The 26,211-nt window shown below is 41.4% G+C and overlaps 1 protein-coding gene and 1 pseudogene across 2 annotated transcripts in view; one reads left to right on the forward strand and one right to left on the reverse strand.

Annotated features, from left to right (window-relative positions):
- Positions 1-26,211, reverse strand: part of LOC309493254 (C-type mannose receptor 2-like) — a 185,800-nt gene that overhangs the window by 74,300 nt on the left and 85,289 nt on the right. The gene's annotated exons all lie outside the window — the stretch shown is intronic.
- LOC309483468 (macrophage mannose receptor 1-like) lies at positions 1,083-24,879 on the forward strand (annotated as a pseudogene). Its single transcript, XR_014211754.1, has 5 exons — positions 1,083-1,616; positions 1,709-2,071; positions 24,064-24,408; positions 24,573-24,788; positions 24,866-24,879. The product of XR_014211754.1 is annotated as a macrophage mannose receptor 1-like (transcript).

Here is a 26,211-nt window from a genome sequence, read left to right on the forward strand (position 1 = left end):
AGCATCAGTGGGCTCATGCAAAATAGTCTCTTTTAACTTTAGAGTGTGTAAACAGCTTAAGAATCTCGTTTCCCAAAGATCATATTTATCTTCGGATCCATCAAACAAAGATTGTGTTGCTAGGACTCCTACCGCTCTGTTTACCACTCTGTTTGCCATTTTCGCCGACTTTTCTTCTTATGTCACTTCAGTTTAAGCTTCATCACTAGCTTCATAGAACGCGTAATACGCGACGTCGCGTCTGTCTTACTCACGCTCGTTTGTTTCCGTGCCTGGGCCCATAACCTGTTGAGCATCCGAGTGCGCAATTCACCCTCACTCGCGTGCAGGAAAAACAAACGAAACGCTGTTCAGTGCTGTTTATCCTCTTGGCAGGATTTTTATTTAGCAAGCTTCACTTGAACATGACATCAGTTCTGTTTTCTCAACTTAGAAGCATGTGACGTAAAACGTAACGTCATCACGTACATAACCGTATACCTCCAAATAAAACAATACAGGTAGTCAATACCCTAATACAATGTATAAGGGTGCAATACGTTTAACAGAGACTAAATAGCAGACAAATGAAACGAAAAACTAAACAGTGCAAGCAAGGCTACATTAGTCACATTAGAAAATGAAGTTGTAGGTTGTGTTTGAATAATTACGTATCTTATTTAGCTGAGGAAAATAAAACACAATACTCATGTATCCTTGATGAAGAATGAGACAACACAATGAGCCCAACGGGCGGATGACATTTAAAAGGCTGATTTTCGCGCTTCAGGGCAGTGACGAGTACATGTGTAGTCCAGTGGTTGTCAAGACACCGTTGGCACAACCTTAAGCAATGGCCTTGAACGGTGGTTTAATGTCAACATTGTGACAACGCTGTAGCAACCGTCACCACACAACGTATTTATAGCAACCTTTTCGCCATGTTGATAAAACCATGTGCCAACGTTCTGTGTTTGCTGGGCAGATCATTAGTGGGTTGTTCAGTTCACACACAAACAGATAAAAAGTGACCAAAAACAGAGAAACACAAACACACATAGGCTATAGAGTTGAACAGGGATGTAACACGAGTTATACAGTCCAGCAATAACATTAGAGAAACTGTTTAGTTATTAATGTTCAAATGTAAATTATGAATGTTCATATGTATATAATTTTCTGATAAGGTCCATATTAACATAGACTGATACAGACCGACAGGCGCCAAGATGCAAATAAGGGGAAAGAGTTGCAGAAATACACAAATAAGGAGGAAGTAAAATATGAAATAGGGGTTCTCAGAGAAATAAACAAATGATGTGATGAGCTGAATGAGGGATGAGAGCAGATATAATAATCACGTAGTTTAAATCTGCAGACAGAAACATCAGACTCAGGACAGAAACACACGACCTCTAAAGTAAGAACATGTTCATTCTTCAAACACAATTACACTTTCAGATGTTAATATTGTCTTATTGATTATTTACAGTGAATTCATGCGGCTGTTCAGATACTCACTGAAATTGTCATATTTTAGTCCAAAATTAATTTGTGAATGTTTGATGTTTGAGTTTTTCAATGTGTTTCTTCCTCAGAAATGGACCAAACTCTATATTTGATTCTTCTTCTCATTGGTGAGTGTGTTTGTTGTTTTATTTATGGTTTATAGTTTCATCAGGTTTGACCCTGTTATGAAAAGCATTAAATCAAACGCTCTCTTTCACAGCTCTCTGCTCCGTATCTGAATGTGTTCAGCGTCAGTATCACTTTATAAACGTGTTGAAGACCTGGACTGAAGCTCAGAGATTCTGCAGAGAGAATTACACAGATCTGGCCACCGTTGACAACATGAACGACATGAACGAGCTGAAGAAGAGTGTGAATGATGGACGTGTTCAGGATATCCGGATTGGGCTGGAGAGGACGAGTGTTGATAAATGGCAGTGGTCTTCAGGTGAACCTGCGCTCTATCTGAACTGAGGATTTGGACAACCTGATGGCACAGATGAGTGTGCTTTCATGAGAAATGGAGAATGGCATGATTTGTCATGTAGTGATAATTATCATTTCATCTGCAGTTCATCTAACAGTAAGTGCAGCTCCATACAATCACAATAAACATTCATTTATAAAAAAGATGCAGAATATACTGTACAAAATTAATGTAATACTAAATGCTGCTATTTTTTAATGTGCTCATAAATATAGAGGAGACTGTGGATATTTTTCACATTTTCAATTTCTGGATAGAAAATAAACCGATAATGAACATGATGATCTTCTGTTGTTGATAACTCTGGGAATCTGACATTAGAGAACAGATTTTTTTTTTTTTTTTTTAGCAACAATATATACTGTCAATTATAAATTCTAAATAAATTGTAATGAATTAATGAATGCATATAATGCCAACATATAATAGACGTAGGCAAGGCAAGGCAAGGCAAGGCAAGTTTATTTATATAGCACATTTCATACACAATGGCAATTCAAAGTGCTTTACATAGAAGAAATTAAAATAATGAAAAGAAATAAGAATAATTAAAACAGTTTAGAAAAATAAAATAAAATACAGTACTTTTAAAAAATAAAAAAGAATATTTATTATAGATCTTTCTTTCAAAGGATTCCCTTAAGACTTAAATCTTTCAACCTTCTTTTAACCTTCAATCTTCTTACGACTTCCATCTATCAACTTTCCTTTAACTTTCTTTTCTCCCTCATTTACTCACACGTTGTTTTCACTTTCTTTAGCACTTTAGCACTGCGTTCACATTCTTTCTCAGACGAAAACTTTAATATCGTCATTTAAATACTGTTCTACTTTCAAACCCACATTAATCACTTTCACATTATCACCTTCTGAGTGGGCATTTACAGTTTCGGGCTAAATGCCCTGCTGACATAGGAGAAATTAAAATAATTAAAAGAAATAAGAATAATTAAAACAGTTTAGAAAAATAGAGTAAAATACAGTACAGTACAAACAGTCGGACGAACAGCGGCACAGTGCTCATTCAGTAAATGCACAGCTAAACAGAAGTGTTTTGAGTCTGGATTTGAATGTGACCACTGTAGGAGCACCTCTGATCTCTTCTGGAAGCTGGTTCCAGCTGTGGCTGGCATAATAGCTAAAAGCAGACTCACCATGTTTAGAATGAACCCTTGGTATTTCTAGCTGATATGATCCTAATGATCTGAGTGATCTGTTGGGTTTATATTCAGTGAGCATTATTATATTCACGTACAATAACTTTACACATCTTGAATGATATATATGAATAAAACTCTTGTACCGAGAACACATTTTTAGTATGATATACAGTATGTACGAAAGTAAATATTATATAATCATTTGTTTTGATGATTGAATTAAAACAAATTAAACATTTTAGACATGAATTTGTGAACATTAGCAACAAAGTATGTGATAAACAATCTGAACGCCTTGAGCTGCTGATTTAGGATCTCAACACTAACCCGTAAAAACCTCAATCCAAGGGCGTAGGTTTGGCCTCAGCTTTGGTGGGGACATCCCCCTCCCCCTGGAATTCTTTTGTTGTAAGATACCAGTGCTTTAATGGCAATTTCAGACTGTTGGCAATACAGAATATCACAATACAGAAGTGAATCTACTTCATCTCATTATATTGTATCCTGACCCCAATACACCATCCTGTATACTGTCCCTAAAGAGCTGGTATAACTGTATAATCTCAAAAATGCACTCTCAAAAAATAAAAATTAAAACCTGAGACTGTGTAATGCTGAACAACCAAACGTTTTATTAACATAAATTATTATGAAAAAATGTCTCAGATCCACTGTTTATGTTGACTGCAAGATTCTAAGTTAAGGTCAGCTAATTAACATTCAGTGACTTGCTAACGTAGCATTCTATCATGATAGCGTGACTTCTATGAGTCTATCAGTGCTGCACAGCCTAATCAATACTCTTAACCTTAGTTGAAAGATTGCTGCTGCTAGGTTTAACTGTAACAACATGGTAACACATACTATCACCAATCAATACTATTTTCCACAGTAGAATCTGCATTTGAAAGCCTGGTCAGTCACTACTACTGCTAGTTTATTTGTGTGGCTAGTTATTTTGCCTACTAACACTCTGCTTTATGAAAAAGCTTCGTATGTCCCCTTTCTTCTTCTTGGGTGGCATAGCTGATCTATCTACAAAGTACAAAAAGTGGCAAAAAACGGAATATTAAAATGTTTTACTCTGGCCTTTGTATGTGGCAGAGAAACAGCCCTGGTAACTTACCGTCGGCGTCGTCGACGCGCGCGCACACACACACACACACACACACACACACACACCACCCGCTCGCTGCCAGTGCAAGCACAAAAGTAGTCCCGGCCCGCGCGTGTAGCCTGTCAGATACACCGCCGCCAATCAAATTACGGCGTTTCTTGTACTGTCGTTGTTTTGGCCGTTGGAATCGATCCAAATAGCAGCGCAAAGATCCAAATAGCAGTTCAAAGGAGCTTGCTAAATATTGGTGGGGACAAATTTGTTATCTCAAAATATTGATTGGGACTAGTACCTAGCGTCCCCCCCTAAACCTACGCCCATGCCTCAATCTTAGATGAGCTTTAAGGGAACTCACACGCAGGGCCGTATTAAGACAGTGTGGTGCCCCTGGGCACTATACCTCAAAAGGCCCCCACCCCCCCACCCCAATCAATTATCAATTCATTGACAGCGTCAATTCATGTTTGCCCAAAAATAATAATAATAAAAAAGTATTTATACTTTCTCTCTCTTTTTCAAATTTTTGACATTTGTCTTTTAACAGGAAAGGAAAGTGGCATAATTTTGAGAATATTTTGTGCTGTTTTATTTAGAGATGCACCGATTACAATTTTCTAGGCCGATTCCGATTTCCAATTTTTTATTGAGTTTGACCTGATGATACCGATTTTAGCCAATTCCGATTAAATTTTTTTCTAACCACTTTACAGCACACACAAATATTTATTTTCGATCTTTTCTTTAACCCTTTCACGCGTAAGTTTAAAATATTCTGACACCCCCACCCCCTGAGTGAGTTTTTTCAAGGCGAACGTTCCCTTTAATGTTTCCATGGCGACGCGTCACGCGATACACCGCAGCCACCACAATAATACTGTATGACAGATGTGTGCTTTTATTTCGCTTTTCCTTTTTTATTCAAAATATTCACAAACTTGCTTACCATGTCATCAACTAGCTTATCTGATATTCTGATTCTCAAATACGTGTAAGTGAGTGTGTTTGGTCGTTTAAAAACCTTTATAAATAATCTTGAACTAACATGAGATGGGCGCCACAATGTTGTCCTGTCAGTCGGATGTAGGCCTACAGCACGTGAATTCATCAGTTTCTCCCGAAATAAATGCAAGAACGTGGCCGGTGAACCGAGAAGAATAGAGTAAACTTTATAGTTACTTCCACTATGTTTCGTCTTATATGAATAACACATGTCGGCAAATTATATTTTAATAGATTGTTATTGCTGCTTCCACAGATATCAGTGTGTCTTTTACAAACTCCAAATGTATTGTTTTACGCGTGCTTATGTGTATTTAAATATCTGAAACCTAAAATAAACATTATGAGGTTGAAAACACTGCTTAGTCATGATATATGACAGCGCTGAACGCGTCCGACTCTGGCTCAGCGCCAGCCAACGCGCGAAAGAACAGTTTGAATCTGGCAGCACTGAACATTCTAAATGTGGCGCCGTACTCTCAGGGCACAGACATAAAAATCCCATATGAGACCATACCGCTCAAAAGGTTAATCATGCGGCGCCCGAGTGCATTATTTGACGGCGGTACCATCTGAGATGCTAGTACCGTCTCCACAGTTAGCTCCGGCTTCGCTGCTATAGTGATGTTCTCACACACAAAAACACACAAAAAAACTTTCGATCCCTGGAACATTTTGAATTGTAGCTAAACGTCTAGCGACTAGCGTCCTTGTCTTTCTTTAACTTTCTTTTTGCAAAACCACTCAATTGACGTCTGTCCATTTTGGATTTAGATTCATTTTTTGTAGTCTTTAAAAAAATGACACATTTGCGCGTACTTGTGGACCAACTCAACTCTGACAGATTGGGGAGGGAGGGGGGAGATATAGTGGTCATGTAATCTTTATTTTATTTATATTATTATTTATATTATTATTGTTATTGTTAAATTAGTGTTCACAATCGAGTTATGTATGGTCTTTCAAGAATTTCAAGTTATAACAATTTACGAAAAATATTTTTAAAGCTGTGTCATGTGCCCCCCTAGTGGTTGTGAATGGTTGGTGCCCCTGGGCACTGGCCCAAGTGCCCTTATGGATAATCCGGCTCTGCTCACACGGACACATTGTCCATTAAAAATACACACACAAAAAAAAACAGTAACATTATTATTAATATTGGAACAATAATCATTTGAATAGACTAAAATATAAGTCTACAATCCAATTTTTTTTTCTTTTTTTTTCTTTTTTTTTACTGACACATTTCTAAGGACTAGTTAACAAACATTAATATGCAGTTTAACATCTTCATCTGTTTGATGAGTCTCTCATTCAGCTCTGTGTGTCTGAATCCAGTATTCCACAGAAACGTGTAAGGACACATAATGGAGAAATATAAAGTTGCAATAGAATTGTCATGAAAATTCACTAAATGGCACTTAATGTTATTGTCAAGTGATTCCTCAATATTTTGCACGGTTCTCAGTGTGCAGAACTCTGCCACTCTCCAATAGCCTACAATAATAATTAAACTGGACTTCACTCTTTGACCACACTTTTGCTCTCTTTCTTTTTTATTTTGAAAGTTTGATGCAGTCAATCAGTCAGGTGAAAAACTTTTAAACACAAATACAAACACCACTTTAAGAGCATCCAAAGATACAAAACAGGATTTTGCAGTTTCCTCAAATAGTGCCCTATTTAAGGGTGTATGGGTGATTTCGTACACAGCCTGGGTCTCATTCATGAAACACGAGCAGAACGAATTTTTGTGTAAATCGTGTGTGAAGTGGTTCTGGCGTAAATTTTCGGATTCATTAAAATGTTCATATTTTCCAAATGTTAGTTGGTATGAAAGAAATCTACACCTGCTCCCAGCCACGCGTAAATAGTGCGTTTAACATCCGAACGTTTTGCACATTTATAAGGCTGCATTTTAATTCACCTTAATCGGGTAGCTACATATTTACACAGCATTTTGAAAAAAGATTATATATAGTAATTACATACGGGTTTTCTTTTTACTTTTATTACGAGAGCCAGTAATAGCATCTGCAAACGGAACACAAGTCCGATTTTTTTAATATATTTTTTTTATATTCAAGCTGTTTATTCATTTTTAAGTCCGCAAGTGTTACGAACCTCCAGTGAAAAGTCCAGGGGAGGAGGAGGTTAGTGACAAATAATAAAACCACTTCGGGTTGAAGGAACAAAGGAGACCGATTGATCAGTAAGTATGATGTTTATTTACAACATTAATTAACCAAAAGGTACAACAGATACAACAAAGCCAACCTCAAAACAATTAAACAACTAGAACTACAAAACGACTACAACAGGAAAACAAACACATTAGTATTTACCACCCTCTCTCCACCGAGAGAGTAAACCCCCAGCACAAGGGACAGACTTGATACACACTATACTGCAGTATCACCCAGCTCTGGTAAGCCGTATAGACGTCTGCTCTCCACACGCCTCAACATCAGTCTGCCAGTTCTCTTCCCTTTTTACAAGCTCCCACTCTCCTGCTGATTGCCAACAGGAGTGCACAGTAATTGATTGCCAACTGGAGACAGGTGTGCACACAGGACCTGCAAAGGACAGACAAGCAGCAGTACACCTGGCATACATACACACACGGCCTAAGGGCCGTAACACTCCCCCCCCATAAAATCCAACTAGAGACAAAAACAAAACAAACACTCCCACCTAAATCGCAGATAGCGGAAGAATAGGGAAACCTCTCACCCGCGAGACAATGCGTCAGCTATCACATTGTCAGCTCCCTTCTTATGACGGATCTCCAAGTTGTAACCTTTGCACCAACAGAGCCCACCTCATCAGGCGTTGGTTGTAGTTATACATTTGGGACAGGAAAACCAGAGGGTTATGATCTGTAAATACAACAACTGGAGAAGGGTTATAACCAACATAGACTTCAAAATGCTGCAAAAGAAAAAGCAATGCGAGGGTCTCTTTCTCTATAGTGGAGTAATTTAGTTGGTGTTTCTTAAACTTGACAGAGAAGTAGCTAACTGGATGACACACATCTCCTTCTCCATCCTGCAACAGCACAGCACCAGCGCCGGTGGCACTCGCGTCAACCTCGAGCTTAAAGGGGAGCGAGAAGTTTGGCGCAGCCAGGACAGGGGCACAACAGAGGAGAGATTTCACTGCTTCAAAAGCATGTTGACACTCATCCGTCCACACAAACGGAACAGTGGGACTACACAAACTAGTCAGGGGGGCGACGACTACTGAGAAGTTTTTGCAAAAACACCTGTAATACCCAGCCATACCAAGAAAACGACGGAGCTCACGTCTAGTCGTGGGGGCTGGGTAGGCTACTGTTGCGGAAAATTCAGGGTTTCTTATAATCATTCGTTTCCAAACTGTTTAATCATATGTTTCTGTGAGGTTTTCTAGCAGCTGAAGGAGGACAGGGAAGCGAGAGGCAATTTAGGTCGTAGATGAAGGCCTTTGGGTGTCTCAGGGACAAAGAACAGTGTGACCTGCACCAGGGGGTAGAAACCAGTCCGAACTAGCTGAAGATAGGGGGTATCTTTCTGGAAATTTACAAGAAACCTGGAAGGAGGAGTTTTTGCCAAGAAACTGTATAAAATGTCTATGTTTTATTATGTCTAATAGGTATTCTATTTCAAAGCTGGGTGGCTGCGGCTTTTGTGAAAAGAATCCTCATTGAAATAAACCTTTTCTCTTTATTACAGTTTTGTCTCTTGAAAGTTTTCTTACACCTCTGATGCTGTTTGATATTAACTTCTGAAAATTGCCATTACAACTTGGTGTCAGAAGTGGGATCCTGTGCGGACTCTTCTTCTCCTGGTCCTGAGAGCGGGTATGACGGAAATTGCGCAATCACGGCAGCACCAGGCGGCCGTCTCATACCTCGACGGTTTGAGATAGAAACTCAACAGGTTACGAGAGAGAGAGCCAACACCCGCGTCAGGACCAGTGGAAGAACTCCCACCAGGATCAAGAAAGAATCCGCGGCAATTACAGAAAAGAGAAAGCATCTCTGGGTAAGAAACGGCAGAATTGTTTTATTGATGTTAAGTGTGATTTGATAATTGTGAGTGAACATGAACCATGTTGGCTGAGTTTGCTTTGGGTACGAGCGAGAGGTGATTGAGTAATCACAATTTTTGGGGAAGAAATTGAAGTAGCTTCGGATCGGTTTCTGCCACACTCAGCTCGTTAGTGGACGGAAGTACCACTGGTGATTCAGGGTAATCACAGGTGCTGGTTAATTAGTTTTGCTCAAAGTCTCTGTAACCCGAAGAAATCTTGCAAAGGTGGACGGAAGAGCCACGCCAGATTAATTAGGTGAATAGTAGATTTTGAGTAAAACATAATTACAAAAGCACGGCATATTTGCTGAAACCCGACCGGTTTTGGGTGGAATAAAATCGGGTCTGTCGAAGACGTTTGACAGATACTAAGACACGTGTCGAAAGAGTAAAATCCAGAAGGGAGATTCAGCCAAAATGGGGTCATCTAACAGTAAATTAGATCATTTTTATACACCAATTTTCTGTCAAATGAGAAATAATTATGGTGGTAAATGTATGGTTGACATACAGAAACTGATCAAATTTCACGATTTTCCCGAAGCGGGGACCTTGAGTAAAATAAGACTAAATATAGTAAAAGAGTCAGTAGAAAAGAACGAGGGAAAACAGAGTAGCTGCTGTGTGTGTGTTAAACATGAGTGCAAAGAATTCGAACCGACTATAATGTGTTGGGTAGAAGAGGCTGACAGGCGAGAACGAGAGCAAATACAAAAAGAATTGGCATGTAATGTTGAGAATGTTGTATGTGTGAAAACAGTTCCACGGGAACAGAATGCTACTAATGAACCGAATGTATGTGCTTTTCCACATGTGACTGAGGTGGCAACGGCTCCGCCACCTGACTACAATACAGCTCACTATCCCGTAGCAGAGATCTCGGCTCTCAAACTGGACCTCGATCTGGACCGCTTTCCACCAGCCCCGAGAACAGCCCAAGAAGCACGACTTGCAGAAGCACGAGCACAAATTGAACTGGCAGAGGCCGCAGAGCGAGTGGCACACAGACTAACAGCGCAGTTTCATGCACAGTTACACGGGCGTTTGAGTGCAACGCTGCGGCACGCTACTCACGCTGAAGAGGACAGAAAGGAGAAGAAAAAACCCTTCACGATGGTGGTCGTGCAACAACCTAAACAACCCAACAAACCTGCATCTTCCTGCTCAAACCCTGCTGGTCGAAAAGGACAGAAAGGAAGAGCTGCTGGAGGAAAATGGAGCTGTTATGTTTGTGCCACAAATGCCCACTCGCTCCGAGACTGTACAAAATGTAGAGTGTGCAAGAAGGACGGACACTAGAGCAGCGCGTGTCCCACCATGAAGTCGGATTGAACCGAGGGGGCTGGAGAGCGGGACGGAAAGAGTCTGGCTTTGGGGAGCCAATCTTTGGCTGCAGCAAAGGGAAGTGAAAATATTTTTACTAACACACACACACACGACGCACACACAAACACATACACTGATTTTCTTTCTGCTATCTGCAATGAAAAAACTGCTTGCAAATCTTTTTGTGTGTCTGATGATACTTTGAGCAAAGCTGTGACTGATGATTTGAGCAGTGCTGTGTGTGATGAGCGTGTGAAAGTATACAAAAGCACAGGGTTTTCTGAAATGCCTATTTATCCTTTACGAGTTAAAGGGGTAGTTATTGACTTTTTAGTAGATTCTGGTGCAAGCCTGAGCACATTTCGACCATGTGATTTACCATGTGTTCCAATTTAACCGGGAAAGTGTTTGAGAGCACTTCGGCCTCTGGCCATTTGATTTCTGACCGGTTAACAGAGCCGTTAGAGTGCGAAACAGAGGGGGGACGCTTTTTCAAACATGAATTTGTGTGGTCTCCCGGTTGTCCCGCACCTCTGATGGCTCGTGATTTAATGTGTAAATTAAATTTGTCCCTCTGTGCTGATTCCTATGGAATTAGCATTGAGGAGACATCACAAATTACTTGTTCCAAATTCGAGCCGAAGTGGGCTTATGAATGGCAGGTGACAGATGTTGATTGGGCAGAGAAAATTTTGAAATTGGCAAAGGCTCGAACAAACCCAGTCGACACAGAGTTTATGACAAATGATAAAATGCATTGTACATCACATGTCGTAACAGAGCGAGATTCAGATTTTGAAAAGATGTGGTTTAATTCTGTGGAGAATGAAAGTGTGAAGTTTGACCAGATTTTCTGGACAGAGAGTGTGTGCGCATTGGCTGCAGTGTTGACAGAGTCAGAAAGCTTGTTATCTTATGTCAGAGAACACTGCCTGCCACTTATCTGTCTCCAAGGCCATAAGCCAGCAGTGGAGAGATGTGGGCCTTTTTGTAAAAGAATGTCTATCGGCCACAGACTGGGTGAGAGTTGACACACACACAGCAGAGAGTCAGAGTATGGGGGCATTTAAATCAAAATGTGACTTTGAGGTGGGGGTTCAGAGAAATGTGACTGCTATTGGGAAAAATGTGACAGGACAGGGAGAGGGGGATATTTCTGCCTCAGAAATTGATATTTCTTTGGCACAAATATCACCAAACTTGTGGGCAAAAAAAACAAATATGATGTGGGGCTGATAAAGGGTTGTGAGCCAGTTATAATCACACCAAAATCTGATTTCAGACCATATAAGGCACAATATCCACTGAAACGTGAAGCAATAGAGGGTATAAAACCGGTGTTTGACGCTCTATTGAAAGAGGGTGTAATTAGGCCTTGTGATGGTTCACAAGTTTGACCTTTTGATCTGTTCAGTGAATGAGTCTATTTGCAGGGCTGACACTGTGACTCTCCTGAAGCATCTTGAAAGGGAGGGACACAAGGTCAGCCTTTCAAAGCTGCAGTTTGTGAAACAGGAAGTGACATTCCTGGGGCATGTTATCAAACCAAACAGCAAAGCACTGTCACAGAAAAGGGTGCAGGGCGTAAAAGAAGCCCCAAAGCCTGAAACAAAAAACAGTTGCTGTCATTTTTGGGGATGTGTGCTTACTGTCGTACATTCATTCCCAATTATGCCATTTTAGAACAGCCTTTACGAGCCCTGACAACAGGGAAAGGGTTGAAGTCATGTGACGGACTTGTTTGGACAAGTGAAGCTGAGACAGCATTTGATAACATGAAAGCACGATGAGATATCTCGATTGTTAGGCCTTCTGGTTGTAGACCATCCATTGTGCAGATGGTTGATGAAAAGCATGACCTTATGACTTCTGTTCTCCTGTAGACGCATGGTGACCGATGAGAAGGTAGCCTATTTTCAACAAAACTCGACCCCGTGGCAGCGGGATTGCCACACTGTCTCCGGGCGGTGGTGGTAGCTGAACTGGCCCTCAATGGCCTCAAGAGAGTTTGTAGGCTATGCTGATCTGACTTTAGGGGTCTCACATTTGGTGTCTTTGATTTTGCAGGAGCAGAGAACGTCACATTTGTCTACAGCTCGATTGAGGTATCATAAAATTTTGTTTGACATGCCAAATGTCACTGTTAAAAGGTGTGCACACCGCGTCCAGATTTGTTGGACGTTCCGCTTGATAATTGTGACAATGTCCTTTTTGTGGATGGATCTGCGTCGAAAGATCCACAAACAGGACAGAATAACGTAGGTTATGCGGTGACGACTGAATTTGAAACTGTAAGATCTGGCAAATTACCATGTCATTACTCTGCACAGGCAGCTGAATTAGTCGCTTTGACTGAAGCATGTAAACTGATGACTGACAAGTGTGTAACGATTTACACAGACTCGCGTTATGCTTTTGGGGTCAAGGATGACTTTGGTGCTCTGTGGAAGCACAGAAAATTTTTAAGTCGGACGGACGACCAATACTGAACGCTAGGTTAGTATCTGACCTTTTGGAGGCCATTATGCTGCCAGACAAGATTGCAATTTGTAAATGCGCAGCGCATATTAATGATAAAAGTTTCATATCAACAGGCAACGCCAGAGCTGATATGGCTGCGAAGGCAGCGGCAACAAACCAGACTGAAGCTGATACCAGTGGCGCCACCTGCGTACAAGTTGACAATAACCTTAACAATGACATTTCTCCTTGTTTACAGAGCATGCAGTCTTTTTCCACAGGAGCTGAGAAAAACAAATGGAAGACGGCAGGCTGCAGCCTTGTTGATGGTGTATGGACATCTGTTGATGGAAAGCCGTGTCTGCCCAGCCATTTTTTCTTGCATTACGCTAAATTAATGCATGGGTGGGACCATGCATTAAAAGAGGGGATGATTATGCAAATGAGGGAATTGTGGTTTACCAAAGGTTTCACAATATATACTGAAAATTTTTGTAAAAGATGTGTGATTTGCACCGCATATAACATTGCACGGGGCATTAAAACACCACTGGCAAGGCAGCCAGCCCCAGACGGGCCATTTGAATATTTAATGATTGATTTCATTGAACTAACCCCGTGTGGAAAACAGAAATATTGTTTGGTAGTCGTGGATATGTGGTCACGATGGAACACACTGTGCCTAACACGCTGCCAGCGGGGGCGCTGTTGAGCGTGAAAACCAGACGGTAAAGAACAAATTGGCAAAATGCTGTGAAGAAACAGGGCTCTCGTGGGTGAAAGCACTCCCCATTGTGTTAAGCTACATGAGAATGAGAAAGAGAGTCAAAACAAATTTGAGCCCATTTGAAATCCTCTTTGGTAGACCACCGTTCATGGGTATAACAGGGGAAAGAAGGAGGCTTCCATCGACAGATGTGTGTGAGAATGAAATGTTGAATTACTGCAAAAAGATGTCGTGTTTGTTATCTAACAGTTCTGTGCAGGTGAAAGAAGCTCTCTCTAAGAGCAAGGTAGCAGAGACGTTCCTGCACAAAATCAGACCGGGTGATTACGTGGTGATTAGAGACCTCAGGAGAAAGAGCTGGAGGGCGATACGGTGACTGGGACCGTTCCAAGTCTTGCTGATCACGCATACGGCGGTGAAGGTCGGCGAGCGAGCCACGTGGGTGAATGCCAGTCACTGCAGGAGAGTTCCATCCATATCAGGAGAGCAACAGGAGGAGGAACCCCGACGACAAACAACAACAACGGCGAAACCTCTCGTGCTGCCAGGGCCACCCGAGATCGAACGGGCCTCTGGAGAGGAGCTGGCCTGGATGAGAGACGAGGGGACAAGCAAAGGACAGACCGAGACCATTTAAAACTGGGTGGTCAGACTGCAGAATTAAAACCAACCACGAAGAAATCAACTTTAAGTGTCCATTCGATAAACCGTATCAAAGTTCACCGGCGGCAGTTTGGGTTTGTGGTAATATCATATCACCGTTTGCAAAAAGGACTGGTCAGGGTGCTGTTATCCAGCTTTAATGAATGTGGGAACTTCTGTGTATCTGCCAAACAAGGTGGTTGGAGTTAACAAAGAAAATGTTTAGTGAAAACCTTTAGAATATGTTGAATGATTTTCTTTACAACTTATGGAAATTAATGTGCTGCCAATAATAATGATGAAGATTATGATTTGGCTGTTGTGATTGAATCCACACTGGTGGACTGTAAAAGAATACAGAGGACTGCTTATCAGTGGCTGTGTTTACATTCCTGATTAGGACACACTGCTTCAAGGGTGTGCAGTAAGTTGGAGCTGTTTGCAAGCTCAATGATCAAACTATAGGCAAAGAGAGTGTTTTAATTATGGTCAGCGGGGCCATTTAGCCTGTAATTGTTAATAGACACTCAGAAAAGAAAGTGATAACGTGAAAGTGACGTGTATTAATGTGGGTTTGAAAGTAGAACAGTAATTAAATGACGATATTAAAGTTTTCGTCTGAGAAAGAACTAAGAATGTGAACGCAGTGTTAAAGAAAGTGAAAAGAACGTACGAGTAAGTGAGGTAGAAAAGAAAGTTAAAGGAAAGTTAATAGATGGAAGTCGTAAGAAGATTGGAGGATGCAGAAGGAACTAGCATGTAGGGAAAGATGAGAAGAAATATAGTGAAATGTATGTTATGAAAATAAAATTTCTGATAGAATTTATGGAACTATTATGTCAAGGTAAGTGGCATAAAGATGAGGAATGAACAAAGGCAGAATGGGGAAGAATTGTATTTTAGTGGTAATGTAATGTCTAACTTCCCTGATGTGGGCAAAAGACAAATATAAAAATTATGTTTATTTGAAAATAGATGTAAATTCTGGCAAAGATGCCTTACTGCTGGGCTAGAGTTAAAAGTTTAACAGGTAGATAAAGTTTGATTTTAGAAGTTTATGAGAGTACAGTGTGCCAGTCCTAAATGCCTCAGAGTCTCTCTCATTCAATATCAGCTAAAAGCTGTTAACTGAGCCTGTGCGATTTAGGGATTGAGAGATGAGTAATATGATATTTTGTTTTTTGTGAAACAGCAGAGATAAGTGGGACTGACAAAATATTGATAACATTAAGTTGAATCTGCAGACTAACCACTTGATAGAGGAATACTGTTTCAACACAGTTTTAATGAAATTGATGGCATATAGTACAAATTTTTATACTTTGTGAAGAGTCCTGAAACAAACAGTGAAAAGAGGAGAGCAAACGCTGTAAGCAGCTGTGCTCTGAAGCTTTGACTTCAAAGAAATGTGGAGTTTGTAAAATGTTGGGGGTATCATGTTGTTTTAATATTCCTGATTACAGTGACAACATAACCAATATCATCGAGCACCTGAGAAAAGCTGTGAAAGAGCCGCCTAAAGCTACTGATAGTGAGTGGGTGGGGTGGCTGATGTCTGCATGGTCAGGGTGGTTTTATAGAATAATTCAAACTGTCTTGCCAATTGTGGGTATGGGATTACTGATTCTGTTTTGTTTACCATGCATTATGAAGTGCCTTTCCAGCTCAGTGCAGAGATTGATCAGGGCAGGGACGGTTAGCAAGGTGACGTCAGTCCAAGCAGTGAAACTGACTCTGTACCCAATAACTGATGGAGAGCAATGTGATGATTATGACAGCGATGACATGTATGCAGACATGAGTTAAATGTGTTTTCCTTTGCCTTTCTGGGACCAGGAAAGGGATTTTCTAAACTTTGATTGTTTAGGTTTTGATGTCAATGATTGACTGTTCTATTCACTGTTTCTATTATTATTATTGTTTTCATTATTTTTATTTCTTTTTCCATTGTAAGAATGTTACGAGATGGCATACAAGGACAGGGTTTGAATATGAGGAGTTTTCCTATCTACTTTATCTGTGTTTTTATAGCATGTTTTGTTTTCCTACTAAATATTAATCCAACTTTTTCTTGTTTATACTGAAATGACTGAGGGTCCGACCTATAGTGTTGGGGATGCAATGACAGAGCTCGTTCGTCTAGCCCGGTTCCAGAATAAACCTTTATCTGCTTGCTGTAAAATTAAGGGTCTATCCCTGGAAAAATAGCCTGAGCTTATTTCATTTTAATCTTTTTTCAAACTAGTTTTAATTCTAATGGTTTTGCCTAATAGTTTTAATTTTAATTTTTTTGCCTACTAAGTTTAAGGGTATGATCAGTGATATGAAATTCAGACATGAAGAGTATAACTGTGAATCAATTCTGATCTTGAAATGTAATGATGTAATGATGTTTGATCAAGAAATTAGAAGACAAGAATGAATTTTCCTTTAATACGTTTATCAGAGAATGATAAAGAGGAGGAATTTGTTGCGGAAAATTCAGGGTTTCTTATAATCATTCGTTTCCAAACTGTTTAATCATATGTTTCTGTGAGGTTTTCTAGCAGCTGAAGGAGGACAGGGAAGCGAGAGGCAATTTAGGTCGTAGATGAAGGCCTTTGGGTGTCTCAGGGACAAAGAACAGTGTGACCTGCACCAGGGGGTAGAAACCAGTCCGAACTAGCTGAAGATAGGGGGTATCTTTCTGGAAATTTACAAGAAACCTGGAAGGAGGAGTTTTTGCCAAGAAACTGTATAAAATGTCTATGTTTTATTATGTCTAATAGGTATTCTATTTCAAAGCTGGGTGGCTGCGGCTTTTGTGAAAAGAATCCTCATTGAAATAAACCTTTTCTCTTTATTACAGTTTTGTCTCTTGAAAGTTTTCTTACACCTCTGATGCTGTTTGATATTAACTTCTGAAAATTGCCATTACAGCTACCACAGCAGTAACCTTGGCGTCAACAGGACAGACCTGGCCATGGCCCACCTGCTTACCCAAGTACGTCACAGTGGCTTTTCCAAACTCGCACTTCGCTAGGTTCAGTGTCAGTGACGCTGCCGCTAACCTCTGGAACACCTCGGTCAAAATCGACATGTGGCTAGTCCAATCGTCTGTGTACACTACCACGTCATCTAGGTAGACATTGCAGTTTGATACAGTCCCTAATACTATATGCATCATGCGCTGAAACGTTGCCGGTGCATTTCTCAGCCCGAAGGCCATAACCGTATACTGCATGAAGTGGTCAGGGGTAACAAACGCAGAGATATCAGAGGCCCGAGGGGTTAATGGCACCTGCCAGTACCCCTTCAGCAGATCTAACTTAGTGATATACTCCGCGGGACCAATACTATCAATGCAGTCCTCCATCCTGGGCAAAGGGAACGAGTCTGGGACTGTCACTGCATTTACCTTTCGAAAATCTGTGCAAAAACGTAGTGTACCGTCAGACTTAGGGGTAAGTAAACATGGGGAACTCCACGGGCTACAGCTGGGCCTGGCTAACCCATTTCGTATTAGGTAGTCAACTTCCTCTTTCATCATCTCTCTCTTAGCCAGCGGACAACGATAGGCATGCTGCTTTATTGGGGCCGCTGTCCCAATGTTGATATCGTGACACATTACAGTGGTCTGGGACGGCACATCGCTAAACAGAGAGAGATGAGAAGTTATTAACAACATTACATCATCACGCTGATCTGGGGAGAGGTATGACAAATGTGCCTCTAGATCAGACAAGAGCTCTGAATTGGGCAACCTACCACCCTGGTGACCTTCACCGAGCCCTGCTAACCCATCGTCAGGTTCCGCCCTGTCACAAACCAAGGAAGCAACGTTTTTGCCTGGAGCAGTAGTCTCTGGAGTTTCTTCCTGCTTCCCCTGAGCCACTTCTCTGGAATGATAAGACTTCAACATATTAACGTGACATAAGCGTTTCTTTCTTTTACGGTCAGGTGTGTGAATGATGTAATTAGTTTCCGACACTTTGTTTTCCACCACATAGGGTCCTGAAAAACGAGCAGTAAGGGCAGCGCCGAGCACAGGCAGTAAAACCAACACTTGTTCACCTGGTTTAAATTGCCGCTCAACCGTTTTTCTGTCGAACCGCTGCTTCATGCCTTCTTGTGACAGAGCCTTCTTTGCCAAGGAGGTGGCACGGTGCAACCGCTCCCTGTTCCGGGATACAAAATCCAATACATTAACCTTCGGCAAGGATCTAGACACCAACTGCTCCTTCAATACCTTAAGTGGACCTCGCACGCTATGACCAAACACAAGTTCAGTCGGACTGAACCCCAAAGACTCTTGCTTAGCATTGCGAACAGCAAAAAGCACGTACGGCACACCTTCATCCCAGTCTCTTTCTGTATCATAGCAGAATTTCTTTAACGTGGACTTAAGCGTCTGGTGCCAACGCTCAAGCGCACCTTGTGATTCAGGGTGATAAGCACTAGACACGGAATGTGAAATTCCCAGCTCTTGCATCGTCTGACGGAAAATCTTGGACAGGAAATTAGTACCTTGGTCGGTCTGTACAACTTTTGGTAATCCAAAAGTGGTAAAGAATTTAATTAAAGATTTCGTGACAGCGGGAGCGGTGATGTTCCTTAATGGCACAGCCTCCGGAAAACGGGTGGACACGCACATTACAGTTAACAAAAACTGGTTCCCTAACTTAGTCCTAGGTAAGGGACCAATACAAGCCACAATAACATGCTCGAAGGGTTCTCCAACAGCAGGAATTGGATGCAGCGGGGCAGGAGGCACGACCTGGTTAGGTTTACCAATGATTTGGCATGTACTACAAGTTTTACAATAGCGTGTTACATCTGCCTTAATACCTGGCCAGAAGAAATGCTCGAGCACACGATGGTAAGTTTTGGTGACACCTAGATGACCCGACCACAAATGTTCATGCGCTAACCCTAGCACGTACGGACGCCATCCCACTGGAACTACAACCTGATAAACAATGTCACAACCCTCAGTCAGATCATCTGCCGTCCCACCCCGAGGAACCCACTTACGCATCAACACCCCATCCTCAATAAAAAAAACGCTGCTTACTTGAACACCCACTAACATCACACTCAGCTGTCGCAAAACATTTAGTCAGGGTGAGATCACTCTTTTGAGCCTCGACAAGGACTTCACGGGTTAACGGCAATGTTTTCTTAGAGACAGTGACAGGCGGGGTGACACTTACAGGACCCTTTACAGGACCCTTCTCAAGACCGTTCTCTGCCTCTCCACTAGAGGGCAGCTGGTCCTCCCTTAACACAGATGAAAACAGTGAATCCGCGAGATCCACCCCTTGGGCCTGCTTACGAACTTGCGCCCTAGTCAACACACTGGCCGAAAAAACTTCAGGGTGCTTCTGAACCAACTCGTCAGGTTCAGTTTCAGAGATAGGAGTATCCACTACCTCTAGGTCCGGATAAACTTTTCCGCCAGCAATGTCATTTTCCATGATAAAATCTACACCATCAACAGGAAAACGAGACCGAACAGCCACGGGAAAGAAACCAGATGCTAGCTTGGACTGCACACGAAGGGAATGTAAAGGAGCAGGCACAAAGCTCATCCCGATACCCCGAACTACAGTGCTCACGTCACAGGCAGACTGAGAAGTCAATGGTAGTACGCTAGCCAGGATGAATGAGCGTGAGCCACCTGTGTCTCTCAAAACTGTGACCGGACGCTGATCCTCAGGTTTACCTGTGAGGGATACCAGTCCCTTGGAAATAAATGGCCTGAAGCATTCATCAGGTTCTTTCAAAACCAACTGACTACCATAGGGAGATACAGTCTTAATCAACCCAACTCCTTTTGGTGGTTTAAACACTGGAGATTGGGACTTTCGTTTGTACAGAGCACAATCTGCAATAAGATGGTCGGGTTTATGACAAAAAAAACAACGTTTGTCCCCCTGTGCCCCTGAACTAACACGAATGCTCTGAGTGTTACTAGGCTTCTTTCCAGTATCATCATAAGAGAACGAGTACTGTCTGACAGATGTATTCTTGTGTGTCAAAGCGAACTCATCAGCAAGCGTGGCAGCCTGCTGCAGCGTGGTTACTTTCTGTTCATTGAGATAAACAACAATCTTTTCAGACACACAGTTCTTAAACGCTTCCAACAGCATCAGCTCGCGAACTGAGGAGAAATCATCGGCTTTACACGCAGCACACCACCTATCAAACAAAATCCCTTGTTCTCAAGCAAAATTAATGTAAGTCTGGCCTACCCCCTTTCTGAGAGCCCTGAAACGTTGCCTGTACGCCTCTGGCACTAGCTCATACACCTGCAAGATGGCGTTCTTAACTTTTTTATAGGAGAGGCTATCTTGCACAGACAACGATGAGCACGCCTCCTGAGCCTTCCCTGACAGTTTACACTGTAACAGGATGACCCACACATCTTTTGGCCAACTCAGGGCAACAGCAATGCGCTCAAATGCAGTAAAATAGCTCTCAATGTCAGTTTCACGGAAAACAGGAACCAGAGAAATATATTTACTTACATCAAAATTACCAGCAGCGTTAGATCCTGATGACACTGTATCAGCAACAGTGGCTGGAAACTGTGCTGACTGCAACTCCAACTCACGCATTCTTATGGCTGTTTCTGCCTCCAACTTCTTTAGCTCCAACACCCTGGTGGACTCAACTTCTATCTTTTTAAGCTCTAACTCCCTCCTGAACTGGTACTCTCGTTCGCGCTCCTCCTTCTCCAAATGGAGCCGAGCCAAACGAACCTTCAGCCGCGCATCCCCTCCAGAAGTAGAAGAGGACTCCACGGACAATGGATTATACCTCGGCAGAGTGAACTGCTTACCCTCGCCCCGCTTCACACCAGGTGTATCTGTCACATAATGTGGCGTGGCCACTTCCTCTACCACCGGACCAGATTGTTTCGCTGCTGCCCCGGCGGGCAAATCTAATGAACTAACAACACCGCACTGCACTAACCCATCAGTCACAACTGCCCGCAACTCTGCTTTAACCAGGGAACTAGACGCAGAAAAACCATAATGTTTAGCAATAGCAAACAGGTCAGTTTTCTTACATACACCCAGCTGCTCTAACGTAGGGTTTGCTACAAACTCTTCTAAACTAAACGCAGTCATCCTCACCACAATAGCTACCTGGCTAACACAAACCAACAGTGCAGCAAACAACAAGTGTACGCAGACACGCAACAACGAGATCACGTAGGTTACACAATAAAGCAGTCACACACCAGCTTCCTCAAAGAATAACCACTTCCCCAGGACCTGCCTACCCAAAACTTAGCCTAAACTGTCTTCTGGGGCTTGCCGGGCTCGAGGCAACTTTAAAGGCAAACTTCGGCGGCCGGGGCCCCGAAAACCTACCCCCTACAGGGATCTCGTCCCCACCCAGGATTTGCCCCGAAAATAATAAAGGAAAAATAACAACCAAGTGTCCGATGGAAAGACTGCAGAACAGCCTAGCTAGACACTTCTAACTAGCTGGGGAAAAGGTCTTCTCTGGAAAGACTGGACAGTGAAAACCTACACAAAACAATTTCAACACCAATAGAAACGATAACTGCTTACAGCTTTATTCCATACAACCCGAAGTGTTTGGGAAAACATTAATCGCGGACGAGCCCCCAATTTGTTACGAACCTCCAGTGAAAAGTCCAGGGGAGGAGGAGGTTAGTGACAAATAATAAAACCAATTCGGGTTGAAGGAACAAAGGAGACCGATTGATCAGTAAGTATGATGTTTATTTACAACATTAATTAACCAAAAGGTACAACAGATACAACAAAGCCAACCTCAAAACAATTAAACAACTACAACTACAAAACGACTACAACAGGAAAACAAACACATTAGTATTTACCACCCTCTCTCCACCGAGAGAGTAAACCCCCAGCACAAGGGACAGACTTGATACACACTATACTGCAGGAACTCCACGAACGCCACTGCAGTATCACCCAGCTCTGGTAAGCCGTATAGACGTCTGCTCTCCACACGCCTCAACATCAGTCTGCCAGTTCTCTTCCCTTTTTACAAGCTCCCACTCTCCTGCTGATTGCCAACAGGAGTGCACAGTAATTGATTGCCAACTGGAGACAGGTGTGCACACAGGACCTGCAAAGGACAGACAAGCAGCAGTACACCTGGCATACATACACACACGGCCTAAGGGCCATAACAGCAAGTCACATGTGTTGCAGTCAAGCTTCATGTCGAACCCAGGTCGAACCATTTTCTTTTCACTTCTGGGATGAAACTCCATTAACTGCATCTGCCAAGCATTTTTACCTAAAGCATTTAGGTAAAAGCATTATTACCTAAAAAATCCTTTTTTTAGGACCTGATACGCCACTATGTACGCTTGAAAATAAAATGTGGCGTTTTGAATGAACCTCTGATAATAAAACTTCAATTTATGCATCTGAGAAATTTATCTTCTTCATTCGCTTTTGAGAAGACATGTGAAATCCTTCGTTTCGTGTCATAATATAATGCCCATATATAGATGTCAGTCGGTTTTAATGGGCGGGATTTATGGTAATTGAGAGAATGAGCGTGCACGCGTGTCCCATTTACGACTGATTGGAATTCATTAACCCACACACATTTCACTATCAAATCTGACGTTTACAAAGTATTTGTGAATCAGGAGAAGAATTTTCGGGAATGTCTCTTTACGCGCAAATCACTCACATATTTACTCGTATATTTACGAATGTTTCATGAATGAGACCCCCTGTGTCTACCCTGCTTATGAGCAGATCAACTCCTCCTGGTGCAGTCTGGCTGGGCCAGCAGTTTGTCACAACAGTTATCAGCAAAATCAGTCTATGAATGACACATGTTTCTGATAGGGATGGAGAAATGAAGCCTCATGAAGCACTGAGAATTTCCCCTGATTGTTCCGGGAAAAGATTGGAAGCATCAAGAGTGTCGAAAACAGCGCCATCTTGTGGTAGGTCAAATTTATAGCAGCCATAAACCCTGTCCACATCGCCGTTGTTTTATCTATTAAGCAGAAATAAAAGCCTGACTACGCTAAATGTTCAGTTTTCTGATAATATAAATCACATATCAAAGTGTTGCAATAAATTAAATCTAACAATTATATTAATACTATTTATAAAAATACCAACAAAGTTGCTTGATGCAAGTAAATGGTGGTCTAATTACTTTATGGTTTCTATGATATGGCAGAATATGTGATCATGTAACATAGGCTGTAGGTCTATTTATAACAAATTAAATAAAAATAGTAAATGGACTTAAACTTTCAAAAGCCTGTAGAGTAGTGGTGTGGGTTCAAACATTCCGACACGCAAAGTGAAGCATTCACGAGACTGGACAGAAAGTGAGGCTTCATTTTTGGTTGATCACGTGTTTCTCTGAAAGCAATACGCGCTCCGGCACGGAGATTCATGAGATATTGCGCTGAAAACTCCATATGCGCTTTGAAGCTTCAGTGTCATGTGTAACATCACTAGTTTCTGATGACCACTGCTCCTCTTTACTTCCAAACTGTAAATCGGCATAAGAATAATGAAGAAGCTGATTCATGAATCTGTTTCCATTTGTTTTTCTTAAAGTGAACACAGGACTCGTCTTTGTCAATCAGAAGAAGAACTGGAGAGACGTTCAGAGTTACTGCAGACAGAATCACACTGATCTGGTCAGTGTGAGGAACCAGAATGAGAATCAACAGATTCAGAAGTTCATCAATGATAATCACATATTTAATGATGTCTGGATCGGTCTGTTCAGAGACTCATGGCAGTGGTCAGATCAGAGTAACTCCTCATTCAGATACTGGGCTTCTCGTGAACCTAATAATCAAGGAGGAAATGAAAACTGTACAGTGATCATTCCGAACGCTCTGGGTCAATGGTATGACATCCCTTGCAACTACCGATATCCTTTTGTGTGTCATGAAGGTGAGCAGATCCTCACAAACACACACAATCCATCCATCACCTCCAGATATCTTAAAGTTGACGCTACATGTCTGACATGACAGATTCCTCCACAGTGTTTGTTCTGCATGTTGTTTTTGATCAGTCTCTCTCTAGTTTTTGCTTGTGGTTTGTTTTGTGTCCAGATAAACTGATTCTGATCACAGAGACTCTGACGTGGCCTGAAGCTCTGAGAGACTGCAGACAGAATTATACGGATCTGGTCTCGGTTCATTCAGAAGAGATGCAGCGTCGTGTGATGAATGTGGTTAAACGTGCGTCTACTGAGGCGGTGTGGTTGGGTTTACACAACTACTTCCTGAGACTCACAAACTCAACTTCATCTGCAGCAGATCTTAGGAGTGAGAAGACGTCAATGTTTGGGGTCATTATTCATTATTTTTCTTATTTACTTTCACATGTTTAATTTGTTCTTTAGTAATTTCTGAGTGAAGCTACTAACTGTTTTAAAAGTCTCTGTTTTATTTCTCTATGTTAATTATCATGACATAATGTGATCTAATCAAATTTTTATGACATCAATGATTACTATTCTATAGATATCTAAAATACTAACACAATATACGTGTGTTTTAAGAATATCTTTGCATATCTGGTGTGTTTATGTGTCTTTATGTTTTTCACTGATCTTATCTGTATCAGTAACTGTTGAATATGATTCTGTGAGCAGCAGCTCTTAAGAATAATCATTATTTGTGTCTCAGCAGAATTAAATCTGGTTTATTCTTAAAGGCAGAAGTGAAGTGATGTCACAATAAACTGTCAAAAAAATGTAATAAATATGTACAATTTATATTTGATTGGTTGATATTGAGGATATGATGATCACTTACACAACATCCACATTTCAGTTTCCTGTAATAAATTAGTGGTGTGAATCTTTGGGTCGATTTGAAGCAAATCGATTTCATGAGTGATTTTCGCAAATTCAGAATGATTTGATTTGAGACGATTCACAATGAGATACAATTCAATTAATGATTCGATTTTGTAAGGCCCGCTATATTTGGTCCAATCTCCGGTTCGCCAATACACGGGGAAGGTTATCACGCGTTCTGTCCTCACTCATGCAAAGTATTGGTTGGTTAAATTTGCAATACATTAATCATATGTATTTACTCGTTAATTCATCTGACTCCATAAATGAAAGGTTTTAATAATCTCTGTGCCTCACTAAAAGTGAACGAATGTTTGACTATTCCTTTAACCATTAAATGAACAATGTCAAAATCAGTTATAATAATCATATGTAACAATTTAATATTTCAGAGATCAATTCCACAATCAATTCAAATATCTAAAACATGGTTATACATTGGTTACATCAAATAGTCTTACCCAGCTTGACCTGAGAGAGAGAGAGAGAGAGAGAGAGAGAGAGAGAGAGAGAGAGAGAGAGAGAGAGAAACCACCTATCCAATTCCACGTCCAGCCAAGAAGAAGAGACAGAGAGAGCAGAACACCTTCCTTTATCCTCTGACCAGGTGACAAGGGGGATGGAGAAGGCCACCCTCAAATGGCTTCTATCCCACAGAAGGGGGGTTGCCTTATCTCTAAACCAGTTTTCTATGAACTTCTATAAACCTTATTTCCTTTTATTTTATCTATCTGGATATGAGACATCTGTACCACTCACTTTGAGACATTTCAAATGACACCAAAAACATAACAGTCAATGTTGAATATTCACATTAAACCATGTTCTTGTGTGAGTTCCTAGTTTCTGAGAGGAAGAAAGGCTGTATTGGGGAGGTCAAATGTTAA

Source organism: Leuciscus leuciscus, assembly GCF_965113295.1.
Source record: "Leuciscus leuciscus genome assembly, chromosome: 2".
NCBI classification, from domain to species: Eukaryota; Metazoa; Chordata; class Actinopteri; order Cypriniformes; family Leuciscidae; genus Leuciscus; species Leuciscus leuciscus.